Here is a 15,255-nt window from a genome sequence, read left to right on the forward strand (position 1 = left end):
GAATTCGGAACGTTATGGGCCGTTCGCGCCAAATTCGTGTGGCGCTCAGGGCCCACAATGCACTGCGTCATCGCAGTGCATTGCTGGCTCATGATGCGGGGTCACAGTGCATGCTTGGCCAATCACAGCGCTAGCAGTGAGGAGAGCCATGATTGGCCACAGGCAGGATGCCTGTGGCCAATCATAGCTCAGGCTGTGTAGTACACGCCCCACACTATATAAGGCTGCCAGCGCGGCGGCCTTGTGTAGTGTGTTGGCGTCTGAAGCAGTTAGTGGGTGTTCTGTGTACCTTCAACACAGTATACACCGATCGGTATCGGCCGATTTTTGATCTTGCTCTTCTGTAGTGGTTGTTGTCTGCGTGCCCTGACCGCAGTATACACCGCTATATTCACCTCACCTATATATAGCTAGTGATCTATCTTTTATAATAGAGCTTGCAGTCAGTAGTGTTAGGAGCTTGTGCGTGCTGTCTGCGTGCTCTGTACCCAGTACACACCGCTATATCCACCTACATAGCTCTTCTCTATTTGAGCCATCTGCAGGAGTTATTGGAAGTTGTGTGTGCCTCCAGCACAGCACAGTATACATCTGTATATACCCCTTTATCTCTGGTGTTCTATAATAAAGGCATCTGCAGGAGTTAGTGGGTGTTATGTGCCTCCAGCACAATATACACCTGTATCTACCCTTTATTGCTGTTCTCTAATAGAGCCATCTGCAGGGCTTAGTGGGTGTTGTGTGACTCCATTACAGTATACCCCTTTATCTCTGGTGTTCTATAATAAAGGCATCTGCAGGAGTTAGTGGGTGTTGTGTGCCTCCAGCACAATACACACTACCCAACTGCTGTTTTACCCAACTCCCTTCAGGCCATTACCATGTCTGGAAGGCCAGCAAGGAGAGGCAGACAGGCGCGAGCCGATAAAAGAGGACAAGCAGGCTCTGTGTCTAGAGACAACAGTGCTGGTCGTGGACGCGGTGCATTGTCATCAATACGTGGCCATGGGACACGCTTGTCCTTTTTTTTCGGCAGCTGGACATGTTGAACCGCAACATGCCAACGACTTGGTAGAGTGGATGACCAAGCCCTCTTCATCCTCCTCATCCTCTCTCACCCAGTCTCAGGGTACTAGCAAAGCAGCTGCCAACGCATCGTCTTCCCTCGTCTCAATGTCATCATCAGTGACTCCTTCCCTAGACCCACCACGTCCTCCTGAGGAGTCTCCTGAACTCTTTGAGCACAGTGTTGGGTACATGCTCCAGGAGGATGCCCAGTGTTTTGTAGGCTCTGATGATGACACTCAGCTAGAGGAAGGCAGTAGCGTGAATGCAGAGAGAGGGGATGCTCAAGGACAGCAATCTGGCAGTCATGTTCCACAAGCTGCAGCATATTGCCAGGTTTGCTACAGCGATGAAGAGGGAGGGGATGATGAGGGCACTGACTCCACGTGGGTGCCTGGTAGGAGAGAGGATGAGGAGGAGGAGGAGGAGGAGGAGGAGGAGGAGGAGGCACATGTCCAACGAGGCAGGATGCCCTCCGGGGGCCAGCTTAGGGGCAGCACACCGACTGAATCACACCGCAGAGCTCCGCCTGTGCAGGGCGCTGCCTCTGCACGTTATTCTAAAAGTTCTTTGGTGTGGGCCTTTTTGGAGATGAGTGCATCAGATCGCACCACTGCTATTTGCAACATATGTCTCAAGTGTATCTCGCGTGGCCAAAACATCAGCCGCTTGGGCACCACATGCTTGACCAGACATATGTTGACCTGCCATGCAGCTCGTTGGCAAGCGTACCTCAAAGACCCACACCAAAGAACAAAGCGGACCTCTCCTTGCTCCTCATCAGCTGGCATCTCCAACCCCACTAGACCTTCAGTCCTCTCTGAAACCTGCTCTGAGAGGAATGAAGGTGTAGAATTAGGTGTGTCACAGCCAAGTGCTTCCGGGCACTCTGCTAGCAGTAGACCGTCCGATTATAGCAGGCAAATGTCCCTGCCCCAGCTGCTGGACCGGCGAAAGAAGTTCACTCCCAGCCATCCACATGCCCAGCGGTTCAATGCTAGCTTGGCTAAATTGCTAGCACTTCAACTGCTGCCTTTTCAGTTGGTAGACTCGGCCCCCTTCCGTGAGTTTGTACAATGTGCGGTTCCTCAGTGGCAGGTCCCCAAACGCCACTTTTTCTCACGGAAGGCGATTCCGGCTCTCTACCGGCATGTGGAAGGCAATGTCCTTGCCTCGCTGGACAGGGTGGTCAGCGGTAAGGTGCATATTACCGCTGACTCATGGTCCAGCAGGCATGGACAGGGACATTACCTGTCTTTCACGGCCCATTGGGTCACTCTTCTGGCAGCTGGGAAGGATGCAGGACAAGGTGCAGTAGTGTTGGAGGTTGTTCCGCCACCATGCCTCCAAAATGCTACTATTGGTAGTGACACACCTCTCTCCTCCACCCCCTCCTCTTCTTCTTCCTCCATGGCCTCTTCCAGTGCTCTGTCCTCAGAACCAGCGGTGCTCCGTAGGCGTTCCAGGGGCTACGCAAGTACGCAGGCAAAACGATGCCATGCCATGCTTGCGCTGGTTTGTTTGGGGGACAGGAGCCACACTGGGGCGGATGTTTTGTCAGCTCTGCAGGGGCAGGCCGAGAGGTGGTTGACGCCACGTCAGCTTAAGCCAGGAATGGTGGTTTGCGACAATGGCACCAACCTCCTCTCCGCCCTCCGACAGGGACAATTGACCCATGTGCCCTGTGTAGCTCACGTCCTTAACCTGGTGGTGCAGCGGTTCTTGGGCAGGTACCCCGGCTTACAGGATGTCCTGAAGCAGGCCAGGAAAGTCTGTGTGCATTTCCGCCGATCATTTAATGCCTGTGCTCGGCTGGCTGAGCTCCAAAAGGAGTTGAACCTGCCCAAGAACCGCCTTATATGTGACATGCCCACCAGGTGGAACTCAACGTTGGCCATGCTGCAGCGGCTGCACACGCAGCAGAGGGCCATCAATGAGTACCTGTGCGACTACGGCACCAGGACAGGGTCAGGGGAGCTCGGTTTTTTTTCACCACGCCAGTGGGGCATGATCAGGGATGCATGCACTGTCCTGTCACCGTTTTAGGAGGCCACAAGGATGGTGAGCAGTGACAGTGCATGCATCAGTGACACTGTACCTCTTGTCCACCTCTTGGAGCATACGCTGCGTGGAATAATGGACAGGGCACTTGAGGCAGAAAGAGGAGGACTTCCTTGCCTCTCAAGGCCCCCTTTATCCAGACAGTGTTCCTGCTGTGTCACCCATCACACAGGAAGAGGAGGAGGAGGATGATTGTGTCAGCATGGAGGTGGAGGCTGGCACTCAGCATCAGCAGCAGTCTTGTAGGGATGATTTACAGTCCCAAGAAACACGTGGACTTGTACGTGGCTGGGAGGAGGTAGCTGCGGATCATGTTGTCCTTAGTGACCCAGAGGACTCCGGACCGAATGCCTCAGCTAACCTACGCTGCATGGCCGGCCTCCCTGATCCTGCAAAGCCTGCAGAAGGATCCTCGTATTCTTCGGATCAAGGAGAGGGACCATTACTGGCTGGCCACTCTCCTTGATCCACGGTACAAGGGTAAGGTTGCCGACCTTATCTTGCCATCGCAGAGGGAGCAGAGGACGAGACATCTCCGGGAGGCCTTGCAGAAAGGTCTGTGCAACACGTTCCCAGAGACTGGGAGGTTACAAACTCCTGGTCCTGGACAACGTGTTGCTGAGGCATCGGTCAGAAGGAGCGGTGGAGAAGGTGGCCATCTGACTGATGCTTTCAGACAATTTTTTAGTCTGCAGCCCCAAGGTATGATCGGTTTCAGCAACCATCGCCAGCGTCTGATTTACATGGTGCAGGAATACCTAGGGGCAAGGTCAGACTTGGACACCTTTCCCACCAAAAATCCTCTGGCTTACTGGGTCTTGAGGATGGATCACTGGCCAGAGCTTGCACAGTATGCAATTGAGCTACTGGCCTGTCCTGCATCCAGCGTTCTTTCGGAACGCACCTTCAGTGCTGCTGGTGGCTTTGTTACCGATCACAGGGTGCGCCTGTCCACCGAATCAGTTGATCGACTGACCTTCATCAAGATGAATCAGTCTTGGATCACCCACAGCTACCAAGCACCTGAAGCTGATGTAACCGAATAATATTTTTTTGAAATATCACATCTCTTCAAGACTGCCTATGCTGATGCTGAGTGACTGTCCTGTTATGTTGATTGTCTATCCTCTTCCTCCTCCGCTGATATGTTGGAAGAACATTTCTGGTTCTGGGTGATGCCATCAGCCCAATTTTTCTGCCCCTGTTTAACAGGGGCGTTTAATTACAATTTTTGATGCAATGCTTTGCAGCAGGGCTAATTCCTGCAATAAAACTAGAGTATATGGGAGAGGTTGCAGTGTGGTGGCACCAGCACCAGTGCCTAAGGCCCAATTTTTCTGCCCCTGTTTAACAGGGACATGTAATTACAATTCTTGATATAATATTTCACAGGAGGGCCCGTTCCTGTGCCCACCCAGAGTAATTGTGAGGACTTATAGTGTTGTGGCACCAGCACCACAACCACCAAAGGCCAATTTTTCTACCACTGTTGAACAATGGCATGTAATTACAATTCTTGATATAATCGTTCACAGCAGGGCGCTCCAGCACCCACCAAGAGTCACTTTGAGGGCTTACAATGTTGTGGCAAAACCAACATCTTGTTCCACCATTTCTGCAGAGCATATAGGGCAGGCCCCTACTTTCAAACATCCAACTTACAAACATCTCCTACTTGCAAACGGAAGGAGACAACAGCAAGTGAGATGAAAAAAGATGGACGACAAAACAAATTATACAGGGGTGATAACCCTTCCCTATGTTTTCCAAAAAGCTTAAAAATAGTTTTTTTTGACTGGAGCTACACTTTAAAAATGTACCAGTTGAAAATTACAAACAGATTCAACTTAACACAACAAACCTACACAGTCCCTGTCTTGTTTGCACCGCCTGTATACTGCTGTTCTGAGTATATAGGGCCTGGGGGCCACACGCATTTCCTTTTTTTAATATGGGTACTGGGTTCCCCTTAATATGCGTACAAGACCCAAAGGGGCTGGTAATGGGCAGGGAGGGCTACCCATGCCATTTTTCTCAATGATTTTCAACCATATTGCAGGAACCAGATATAACATTAAAACCGCAAGCAGTTTTAAATGATGTTATTTCCGTTTTTTTTTTTTAACAACACGGTTGGTTTTATTGAGAAGACAGAACATAACAAGCAATATGCATACATCTCAGCAGACTGGTACAGCACAGAAGTAATCCAAGAATACCATGACATAACAAATGAGCCAGAACAGCAAAATTGCACATGAAAAAGAAAAAGGAGTGTGTCCATACAGCAAGCTCACATGCAAATCCCCCACATACCCCTACCAAAAATACCAGTGCGGAGGGAAAAAAAGAGAAAAAAGAAAAAAAAAAAAAGGGGGGGGGGGGGATGTTATTTCCGTTTAATGTCATTTTGTGCAGGGACTGTTCTAAACAGGGGAAACACGTGGCACTTCACAGGCATACTACAGACACCCCCCAGGCACCATATTTAAAGGAACATTTCACTTTTTTTTTCACTTTAATCATCATTAAAATCAGTGCTCCCGCCAAAACGGCCGTTTTTAAAAACATTTTAGGCATTTACCCATGTACCCTGGGGCAGGAGCCAGGTCCCCAAACCCTTTTTAGGACAGTATCTTGCATATTAGCCGTTAAAATTAGCACTTTTAATTTCGAACGTTCGAGTCCCATAGACTTCAATGGGGTTCTAAAGTTCATACGAATTTGGGGTCCGTTCGAAAGTTCTGGTGCGAACCGAACCGGGGGGTGTTCGGCTGATCCCTATTTTTGAGTGTTTTTTCGACGTTTATCAGCATTTGGTGTTTTTAGTGGTCAGAAAAACGACTCCTGAATGGGATATTAGGGCTTTCAGAAAACAGCACATAAACTCCACTGCTGATAAATGTCCAAAAACGTCCATGTGTGCATGGACACATAGGATAACTTAGAGGGGAGTATATGTGCTGTTAAAAAAAATCAAACTCCCAAAAACCGCCGTTTATGAGCTTCAGTGTGCATGGAGCCTTACATTTTATGCTGTGTATGTTGAGGTGCTGGCTTTTATGTGAAGTGTTAAATTCAAATAATAATACAATTATAATATAATTAAACAATATAAATCTGTGCAGCAAAAGTCAGTGACGTCACTAGGGTTGGTGTCACCTGTTGGGGTGACACAGGTTAGGGTATTATAGAGTGGTATAGTGGCAGGTTGGGGTGGTATGGGGTAGGTTGGATTGGTATATTGTCAGGTTGGGTGGTACAGAGCAGGTTGGAGTGGCACAGGGCAGTTTGGGGGTGGTACAGGGCAAGCTGGGGGTGGTACAGGGCAGGTGGGGGTGGTACAGGGCAGGTTGGGGTGGCACAGGGCAGGTTTGGGGTGGTACAAGGCAGGTAGGGATGTGTGACAGTGTGCTGTGCAGTAACTTATATCATATCTCTGATTACCTCATGCTTGCAGATGAAGACTCCGGCGGGTGGGCAGGGCTGCTGTGTCCTCAGCTCTATCTCCTTCAGCTGTGGGAGCGGCAGGAAGGGGGTCTGTGGGAGAAGTGGAGGAGTCAGCCACACCCCCAGCTCCACCCACCTAATCCGGCTGCCACAGGAGATATTGGAGATCCTGGCCTGAGTGACAGTTGAGGAGTGTTATAGGCAGCCTCCCCCCGTCCCCTGCACGGCTGAATTCCCTGCTCGCACCGCTCCAAGCTATAGCATTTAGTGGCGGCCCCGGTGTCACCCTTCTGGTGGGTGTCACCCGGTGCGGGCCGCACCGCCATAGCAACGCCACTAGCAAAAGGGCATCACAACCTCAGCACCACCACAACAATTGATATCCCTTTTTCCCAAAAATAGAGCTTTCTTTTGGTGGTACTTGATCACCTCTGCGGTTTTTATTTTTTGGGCTATGAACAAAAAAAGAGCGACAATTTTGAAAAAAAATATACATATATTTTTTACTTTTTGCAAGAATACATATCCAAAAAAAAAGTAAAAAAGACAATTTCTTCATAAATTTAGGCCAATATGTATTCTTCTACAATTTTTGGTAAACAAAAAAGCAATAAGCGTATGTTAATTGGTCTGTGCAAAAGTTATTGCGTCTATTAATGGAAATTTTATTTTATTTTTTTACTGGTAATGGTGGCAATCTGTGTTTTTTAGCGACATTGCGGCGGACAAATCTGACCCAAAATAAAACTTTTTGGGGACCAGTGATATTATTACATTGATCAGTGCTATAAAAATGCACTGATCAATGTATAAATGACACTGACAGGGAAAGAGTTAACACTAGGGGGTGATCAAGGAGTTTCCTGGGTGTGTTCTAACTGTAGGGGGGATTGGCTTACTGCAGGGGTGTCCAAACTTTTTTCAAAGAGGGCCAGATTTGATGAAGTGAACATGCCTGCGGGCCAACCATTTTGCCTGACATTCTTTGAACCATTGAAAATTCGGTCTAAGGCCGCGTACACACGGGCGGATTGTCTGCCCAACTTAGTCCGCTGAACCGTGTTTCAGCGGACAATCCGCTCGTGTGTGGGCTTCAGCTGACTTTTTCAGCGGACAATCTGACGGACTAAGTCTTTCGGAATTTCCGTAATTTTGTCCGTCCAAACTTGGTTTTGTCCGTCCAAACTTGGTTTCAGCGGACAGTCCGCTCGTGTGTAGGCAAGTTGGACGGACTAAGTATGGCGCATGCTCAGAAAAGAGAAGCACGGATTATGAATGCAATGATATAAGGAGTGCTGGACATGACAGTGTGGATGAGGGACACAGAGGGTTAAGCTTTATGGGTGGAGTTCAGGAAAAGGTTTGCAGGAAACAAGTTCAGTGTAGGGGAGGGGTCACATAAAAGGGAGAGGTGTGGCTTTAAGGAATCATTCGGAGCCCAGTGTGACACAGAGGAGGCAGTTTTTCGCTGCTCCTCTGCTATGGCGGACCTCGAGGGACTCTTCGCGCGGCTGCGACGGGCGGCGGAGGTGCACGGTGCGGACTGGCTGCGGGAACGTGTGGGTGACCTGGCGGACGGCGATGTGGACGGCGGCGGGACAGGTGAGGTTCCACTGCGCGCGCGGAGGTCTCGGCCTCCGGCGCGTTTTTCTCCTGGGCCTACTCCTCGGCCGCCTCGTGACTCCCGGAGCCCGGGGGTGGACCGATCGGTCCCCCCGGCAAAACGGCAGGTTCTCGGCTCCCCCCGGTCCGGGCGGTCGTTGCGCCGCCGACCGGAGGGGGGCGGGGCTTCGCGGCCGCATGGAAATGGCGCCGGGACCGCTCGGGGCCCGGTGGAGGTGGGGGGGAGTGTGGATGGCTCTGGGTCGGCAGGCCAAGGGGGGGTGCACGTGGCGGGGGATCTGCGGCATGCTGGGTCTGGGGCCAGCATCCGCGCGGTGGGGGGGAGGGGGGCGCTCCGGGGGGGTCACATGCTGGAGGGGGGGGAGGGTGGGTCGCAGAAGGCTGCCAAGGTGCCTGGCAGGGCTGGTTTTAGACGCCGGCATGCCGGGGGCGGCGGGGGGAGGAGGACATTGCCTGCAGTCCCGGATCGCAGGGACCGGATGGACCGCGCGGAGCACAGGGGGATGGCCGCGTCCCCGGTGCGCGCTGGAGAGGTCGGTTCGGAGAGCGAGCTGTCCCAGGAGGAGGAGGGGTCCTTTTCTGCACCCGTACCGGTCGCCGAGGCCCCTGGGGGCCCGGGTAAGTTGCGGGAGTCTACATTGCTGGCGGATGCCTTGCGGGATCTGATGGGGGTGGCGCAGGGGGGTGCGGTACCCACGGGATCCCGGGACGTATTGGGGGGGGTTGCGGCAGGTTCAGCGCAGGGGGCGGGGCCTGTGGCCCCGGGGGGGCCGTCAGGTCAGTTGCAGGAGCTGTTGGGGGGGCTGCAGGCCCTGGTTGGTAAGTTTGCTGGGGGCTCCGGGTCGCCTCAGGTGGCCCCCTGGACGGGTAATGTGGGGGGGGCCGGGGGGGCGGAGGTCATTCCTGCGCGGGATTTACCGCCTGCTGCGGTGTCGGGGAGCATGGATGCGGGGGCCGTGGGCTCGGGGGTCCCCCCGGTGCCCGCGGACCCGGGGGCGCGGTCTGACCTGGTTAGGATCGCGGATGCTGCCCGGTGCGAAGTCTATGTTTGTTTCGAAGGCCCATTGGGGGCGCATTTGAAGCAGGAGGTGCGGGACAAGATCGGCAAGGGTGAGTATGTGGAGATTTTCTCTTTGCTCCCCCTCGAGAAATTTAATTTGGACAGGGTTAAGCCGGACAGTTCCAAGAAGGACGACGAGGAAAAACGTAGGTATCGGCTGATCCCGCGCACATTTGCAAATTGGCTTCAGGCGTTCGCTATCTTGGCTAGCGTGATAGGGGAAAAGAACCCCGAGCATTGCTCGGCGTTATTTTGTTACCTGGACGCGATTGGGGAGGCTCACCGAGTGTATGGAGGGCTGGCTTGGCTGCGCTATGATGAGCAGTTTCGTCAGCGTAAGGCAGTGCGGGCTGACCTGCGGTGGGATCACAAGGACATAAGCCTCTGGATGAGGCTTATGTCTGCTCCGCGGGCGCCCACTCCGTTTCTTCAGGGGGGGGCCGGGAGTGCGTCTTCCTCGGGACTGCCGGCCGGAAAGAAGTGGGGGGTGTGCTGGCCCTTCAATGAAGGGGCTTGTAAATTCGGAGGCGCGTGCCGCTTCAAGCATGAGTGCTCCGGGTGCGGCGGCACCCACCCCCTGTCCCGCTGTTTCAAAAAAGGTCAGCGTGCCGGTGCCGCCGGTCAAAAAAGGGATGACGCCGGTGAACCTGGGAAGGATGCTTCCTTTCCTAAATAGGTATCCGGATGGTGCGGCGGCGCGGGGGTTAATTCTGGGTTTTCGGGACGGTTTTAGGATTCCCTGTTCTTTGGGAGGGGTGCCGCCGTTGGCCAGGAATTTGCGTTCGACTTTAGATCACCCGGGGGTGGTGGATGATAAATTGGGTAAAGAGGTGGCGCTGGGCCGGATGGGTGGTCCTTTCGAAGTGCAGCCGTGGGGGGACCTGGTGGTCTCCCCGTTGGGTGTAGTTCCTAAGAAGGAGCCGGGGAAGTTTCGCTTGATTCATCACCTGTCTTTTCCGAAAGGGGGGTCGGTCAATGATTTCATTGACCCGGAGGCGTGTACGGTTTCCTACACGTCTTTTGACGCGGCGGTACGGTGGGTCAGGCGGTATGGTCGTGGGGCTCTCATGGCCAAGGCGGATGTGGAATCGGCGTTTCGCCTTCTGCCGGTCCACCCGGACAGCTTCCGGCTGTTGGGATGCCATTGGCGGGGCAAGTTTTATGTGGACTTGTGCCTGCCCATGGGTTGTTCCATTTCATGCGCCTATTTTGAAGCTTTTAGTTCATTCTTGGAATGGGTGGTGAGAGATGTTTCGGGCCTGGAGTCGGTCATCCACTATTTGGATGATTTTCTGTGCGTGGGCCCGCCTGCCTCCAATGTGTGTGCGATTCTTCTGTCCACGTTGCAGCACATTGCGGGCAGGTTCGGGGTGCCGTTGGCGGGGGATAAGACGGAGGGCCCGGTGACGGAATTGAGTTTTCTGGGAATCGTGATTGATTCTATGGCAATGGAGTGTCGATTGCCAGAGAATAAATTACGGGATCTGCAGGCGGAGTTGGCAGGCATGCAGGGCCGGCCGAAGGTTCAGCTTCGGGCCCTGCAGTCCCTGTTGGGCAAGCTGAATTTCGCTTGCCGGATCATCCCTATGGGCCGTGTGTTCTGCCGACGGCTGTCGGGGGCCACTGCCGGGGTAACCGCCCCTACCCACTTCGTGCGTTTGCGAAGGGAACACCAGGAGGACCTGCGGGCTTGGCATGAATTTTTGGAGTCGTATAATGGGCGGGCTATGTGGATGTCGGGGCCAGTGAGCAACTTCGACGTGGAGTTGGTTACTGACGCGGCTGGCTCTACGGGTTATGGGGCATTTTTCCGGGGTCGGTGGAGTGCGGAACCTTGGCCACGCTCATGGGAGGTTGCGGGGTTGTTGGGCAATTTGGTTTTGCTAGAAGTGTTCCCGATAGTGGTGGCATTGGAGTTGTGGGGGGCAGAGTTTCGTAATTTGAAGTTACGCATCAATTGCGATAACATGGGGGTGGTCCAGGTCCTCAATCGGATGACTGCTTCTTCCCCCCCGGTCATCCGGCTGCTGCGACACCTGGTCTTTCGCTGTTTGCGGCTCAATGTTTACGTTTATGCTGTGCACATACCTGGGGTGGAGAATTCTTTGGCTGACTCGCTCTCTCGTTTTCAGTGGGACAAGTTCCGGCAGCTGGCGCCGGGAGCGGAGGAGTCGGGGGCGCCATGCCCCGGGTGGATGTGGGAACTTCCCTTGGAATCGCCGCAGGTTGGTTAAAAAGGTCGTTGAGTGAGGCTACATGGTCCGCTTATTCTATAGTGTGGGCGGAATGGTGGGCGTTCCTGCGGGAGGTTGGAGTGGCTGGTCGGGGCTCCGACCGGCGCTGGGTGGTATTGTACTGGGTTGCCCGGAACATTGAGACGGGCCTGTCTCCCGCATCTATTGAGCGGAAGCTGGCGGGGTTGGCCTTTTTGTTCAAACTGTGGGGGGAGCCGGATGGGACGAAGGATTTTTGGGTGAGGCAAACGTTGAAGGGGTACAGGAGGGATTGGAAGGGTAGGGATGCGCGCCGGCCGGTGTCATTTGACAATCTGGTGGCAATTTGTTCTCGGCTGGGGGACGTTTGCTCGTCTGCTTACGAGACCGTCCTGTTTACGGCAGCGTTTTCGTTGGCGTTTTATGGGGCTTTTAGGATTGGGGAGTTGGTGTGTCGCTCAAAACGGGTGGCTGGGGGTCTGTTGGATCAGGATGTGCAGGTGGTGGCGGATCGGGTGAGTATACGGTTGCGTAGGTCTAAGACTGATCAACGGGGCAAGGGAGTGGCGATTACGCTGCTCGCCCTGCCGGGCTCGGTAGTGTGCCCGGTGGCGGCGGTACGGGCTTTCCGGGCGGTGCGGCCTGGGAGGGCGGGCCCCTTTTCGGTGCACGAGGAGGGCTCTTTTCTATCCCGTTTTCAGTTTGTGTCGGTCTTTCGGCAATGCCTGAGGGCGGTGGGTTTGGATGAGCGGGACTACGCGTCCCACTCTTTTCGGATTGGGGCGGCCACGGAGGCGGCTCGATGTGGGCTGGAGGAGGCGGTGGTTCGCCGGATTGGTAGATGGGAGTCCCGGAGGTTCCGGTCCTATGTCCGGCCGCAGTTGCTACTGGGGTAAGGAGGGTGCGGCTGGGGGTTGTTTGCTGTGGGATTTATGGGGGGGAGGAATGTGCTTGTAACATTCCTTTGGTTGTTGTGTTATTTCTCTTGTTTTCATTCCAGATGGAGGTTCTCAACGCCTCGTTTGGATCCTGGGGCATTCGTACGTCTGCTGGGGGGCCAGGAGAGGTGATTCTCTACCAGCAGGCAGGCAACTAGGTATCCCCAGGGAGGTAGCTAGGGTGATGTGGTTGGGTTTCCCGGGCATGAGGTGGGAGCGTGTCATGAGGGAGGTGGAGCGTTTCGCTTTGAGGGATAGGCCCCCGGATGTGCTGGTTGTTCATGCGGGGGGCAATGACCTGGGAGTTCGGAAAGTGAAGGACATTTTGGCGGATATCAAGGCTGATGTGTTGCGCATGCGAGTCCTTTTCCCGGGCACCATTTTGGTGTGGTCAGACATTGTGGCCAGAACGGTGTGGCGGGGGGCCAGGTCTTTAGCCAGCCTTGAGAAAACCAGGATTAGGGTTAATAAGGTTGTTGGGCGGTTTGTAGTGCAGAACGGGGGCATTGTGGTAAGACACAGGGAATTGGAGGTTAATGTAGGGCTTTATCTTAGGCGGGATGGCGTTCATCTATCGGATGTGGGGATTGACCTCTGGTCCTTTGGCTTACAGGAGGGCATACAGAAAGCTCTTCGGGTGTGGGGCGGCCCTCAAGGTTGAGGGGGTCACCCTTTCGGGCTGTGGCGGTGTGTTTTCTGGTGGTTTCTGACGGTAGACAGGTACTCAGAAGGGATCTGAGGGTGTGGGGGGCTCATCTAACGATCGGCCCCTCTGGGTATTCCTGAACGTTGGAGGGAATACGGTTATGTTCACTGGCGGAAGTTGTCTCCGACCGGTCACAGGTGGAGGCCTTTGGGAAGTTGGTCAGGTGTACCGCAGTGATTGGGTATTGGCTTAAGTGTGGTCACCGTCAGAGATCACCAGAATGGGCAGTTAATGTTAATTAAAATGTGGTTTAATGTTAATAAAGTTATTTATATTTATATATTTATATATATATTTATATATTTTCATATTTACAAGTTATTGGAGTAATTTTGAGTTATGTTTAATAAAGGCTGTTGTGGCCAGTTTACTCCAACCTATGGTGTGGTCTCGTTTCTAATAGATAAGGAATAGTATAAGGGGAACATTCAGACTACACTAGTCAAGAGAAGCACGGATTATGAATGCAATGATATAAGGAGTGCTGGACATGACAGTGTGGATGAGGGACACAGAGGGTTAAGCTTTATGGGTGGAGTTCAGGAAAAGGTTTGCAGGAAACAAGTTCAGTGTAGGGGAGGGGTCACATAAAAGGGAGAGGTGTGGCTTTAAGGAATCATTCGGAGCCCAGTGTGACACAGAGGAGGCAGTTTTTCCCACCCTCCCGCCCTATTGTTATGTGTTTGTTTTGTGGTGTTTTGTTGCTGGTCTTTTCTTCTTTTGCAGGTTTCGTCGGTTGTCACGGCAGCTGAAAGTTTTTCGTGTTGGCGGTGTGTTTTCTGGTGGTTTCTGACGGTAGACAGGTACTCAGAAGGGATCTGAGGGTGTGGGGGGCTCATCTAACGATCGGCCCCTCTGGGTATTCCTGAACGTTGGAGGGAATACGGTTATGTTCACTGGCGGAAGTTGTCTCCGACCGGTCACAGGTGGAGGCCTTTGGGAAGTTGGTCAGGTGTACCGCAGTGATTGGGTATTGGCTTAAGTGTGGTCACCGTCAGAGATCACCAGAATGGGCAGTTAATGTTAATTAAAATGTGGTTTAATGTTAATAAAGTTATTTATATTTATATATTTATATATATATTTATATATTTATATATTTTCATATTTACAAGTTATTGGAGTAATTTTGAGTTATGTTTAATAAAGGCTGTTGTGGCCAGTTTACTCCAACCTATGGTGTGGTCTCGTTTCTAATAGATAAGGAATAGTATAAGGGGAACATTCAGACTACACTAGTCAGGATTTACACGGCCGAAGGTTGCATTGCAGTGTATTGGACGTCGTTTTTCTAGTCCCGTCGTACGTGCTGTACACGTCATCGCGCAAGCTTTCAGCGGACTGTCTGTTCATCGTGTGTGGTCAAGTCCGTTCATTCAAATGTTGGACGGACTGTCTGTCGGATTGTCTGACGAACTTAGTTGGGCAGACAATCCGCCCGTGTGTACGCGGCCTTAGTGTGTCCATCCGAACACTAATACACGGCCCAACAAAAATTCTCTTGCCTTTGTCGCGCTCGTTCCCAACACATAGACGAATGCTCTGCACTTTAGGGGGTACCATTAATTCTTAATGGTGCCCTACACATTGGAAAATGTAGGGTGCTTTTGGTGCAGTGCAAGTTAAAAAAAAAAGCTTGGGGGCTTCTTTCCCTGCATTTTTGTGAGTAGGGAAGTCCATTGAAATGAATGGGCTGCCCTACACACAGTACGCAGCCACACAGATGTGAACCAAGGGCTTGTTCACATGTCAGGTTGGAAGGGCAGTAAAACCACATTGTAAAGCTGTTTTTACCACCCCCAACTTCTCCCCCTTTAGCTGCAGAGGGAGCAGCTGCGGGTGTACACATGCTGTGGCTGCAGCTGGAGGTATATCCAGGGTGAATGGGCCTGCACTTCAAGTACACACAGTTGCGGTATAGTGATGCTGCATTTACGGGCTTAAAACTGGTGGTGAGGAGGCAACAAAAGCAGTTTGTACAAGAATGGGGGGGAGGGTCCGGATTAAAAGTAACATACACACAGACACATGCACACACACATACAGACAAATGCACGCCACACATGCATACACATGCATACACACATACAGACACATGCACACAGACAAACATAGACACATGTGCACACACACACACAC

The 15,255-nt window shown here is 52.6% G+C and overlaps 1 long non-coding RNA gene across 1 annotated transcript; it reads left to right on the plus strand.

Annotated features, from left to right (window-relative positions):
* Positions 1-7,903: 7,903 nt before the first annotated feature.
* LOC143935632 (uncharacterized) lies at positions 7,904-13,723 on the plus strand. The gene is made up of 3 exons (XR_013263564.1): positions 7,904-8,178; positions 11,392-11,484; positions 12,473-13,723. It is a non-coding gene; the product is annotated as an uncharacterized LOC143935632 (long non-coding RNA).
* The last annotated feature ends 1,532 nt before the right edge of the window (positions 13,724-15,255 follow it).

The sequence above is a fragment of the Lithobates pipiens genome, unplaced genomic scaffold, assembly GCF_037356315.1.
Source record: "Lithobates pipiens isolate NorthernLeopardFrog02 unplaced genomic scaffold, aLitPip1_a1.2 Scaffold_28, whole genome shotgun sequence".
Taxonomy (NCBI): Eukaryota; Metazoa; Chordata; class Amphibia; order Anura; family Ranidae; genus Lithobates; species Lithobates pipiens.